This window comes from Pteropus medius, unplaced genomic scaffold, assembly GCF_902729225.1.
Source record: "Pteropus medius unplaced genomic scaffold, Ma_sr-lr_union100, whole genome shotgun sequence".
Lineage (NCBI taxonomy): Eukaryota > Metazoa > Chordata > Mammalia > Chiroptera > Pteropodidae > Pteropus > Pteropus medius.
Genome location: NW_024340701.1, coordinates 11,451,472 through 11,453,645, shown reverse-complemented (window position 1 = coordinate 11,453,645; position 2,174 = coordinate 11,451,472).

The following is a 2,174-nucleotide window of genomic DNA, read 5'->3' as shown; positions in this document are numbered from 1 at the left end:
GTGCTTCTTGGGTCACCTTCCGAATAAATTACTTGCATTTGAATCCTTGTCTCAAGGTATCCTTCTGAAGGAATCCCAAATTTGATAGCATTCCACACAGAAAGAACAGCACATGCAAGAGCATGGGAATATAAGCGTGGAAATCTCACAATATATTTAAGGGATCGCTCAAATTATTTGAGAACCTGCTGCTTGGTCTCTTTTGGCCTAATGGGTGAAGAATTATCTGGGGCTTAGAAACAATTGGGTACTATTCTGTAATGACCCTCGTTTTATTTTGAGAATTCTTGGAGTTCAGAAGACAGCAGGGGATTGTTAATTTTCCCTAGAGCCCTCAGATCTACTTAGTGCCTGGCAGGGAGTGATCGCTCTCTAAGTATTTTTGAATTAATGAACTTTATAATTGTATTGAAATTAGTATATTAAAAGTATCCAGGCCTTATAATGTATGTTCAATAAATGCTAAACAGAACTGAAGGATACTGTGAAAAGCTAAAAAAAAAAAAAAAAAAGCCTTTATTTGAACAGGCATTCTGCCACCTGGTGGTGATTTTGTGGAGGGAGACTTTGCAGGCTGTTGTTTTGTACTCTTGATTTTGGGAGGACTTCGGTTTTAGTTAAAGTTGAAGGCTGTAAGCTGAGTTATTTATAACAGCAAAATAATAGAGACAGCTAGAGTGTCCACAAACAGGGGAATACTGGATTAAATGATTCAATGGTCTTTCCATAGAACACCATGTAGTGATTAAAATGGATTAAGTTGATCTACATCCATTGATGCAGAAATTTCTCCAAGATCTGTTGTTCAACTGATAAACCAAAGTCATAAAAAATACATATAGTATGTCTTCGTGCACCCCATATCTTTAGTTGTTTGAGAGGCAGACTCAGCAACATATTGCGTGGGGTGACCAGATGATTTTTAAGTCCTTTCTGGTTCTGAGATTCTGTAACACTAAGAAATCAAAGTTTATAGTTCCTTTAAAAAATATACTGCTTTCAACCAAGAAAACTGTAAAACTTTATGGAGAAACATAAAAGAAGATCTGGATAAATGGAGACACATGTCAGTTTCCTGGATTGATAGATTTAACACTGCAGAGATAGAAAATTCCTCAGAATTAATCTGTTTAAAAACAATAGGAATAAAAAAACAAAACTCCAATGTATTTTTTTTGTGGGGGAGAATTAAAAAATAGTTATAAAGTTCATCGTGAAGGTCAAATGTGTAAGAAGAGCCAGAAAATATTTGAAAATAAAATCTACATTGTAAAACTAGGGTAATTTGAATCACATACTAGGGCCAGAACAGATGAAGGAACAAAAGGGAAAGTCCAGAAACAGATGTGAGTATTTATGAGAATTTAGTATATAACAAAGTGACACTTTGAGTCAGTCAGCAAAGGATGTGTTATTCAATAAATTGTTGGGACAGCAGTTACCTTTGTGGTCCTTCCCATGGGAAGAGCATATGCACGTGTCTCATAAAAGTTCCACTGGCCTAATCATTGAGAAAATATTTTAGGTTATGTTTTCCCACCTTACAATAAAGTAAATTCATGGTAGATTAAAGATTTAAGAAAGAACAATTTTTAGATACTAAATTGGTAAATACTGTACAAAATCTTGGGATTGAGACAAAATGTAAAAATCATCTCAAAGGCAGAAACCACAATGAAAAGTTGAATAGACTTATATACATGTATAGATGAATTAGCAAAGTTGAAAGACAAACATCAAGCTACATAAATGATAGGCAATTATTAAATATGTAAAAATTTTATAAGTCAATATAATAAAAATTAATATTTTATAAAAAATGGTTTAAGGGCATGAACAGGCAATTTGCTAAGGAAGAAATTCAAACAACATATAAGCATGAAAAAGTATTTACATCTTTAGGAATCAAAGCAATGCACATAAATGACAGTAAGAAACATTTCATCCCATCAAAGTTTTAAATATTTATAGTAATTTTAATTGTGCATTTCAAGAGAGTTACACATCAAAATGTTAATGGCGATTATCTGGGTAGTGGAGTTAAGGGTACTTTTCTCTTTTTTGTTTTGTTTTTCTGTGGTATTACTATTTTACTGCTTAAGAAAGAGATAATAGTTTGCACTGACTCTTAGGAAAGTGCTCAGCTGGAATCTCTGGGGGACCTTGCTCATTCA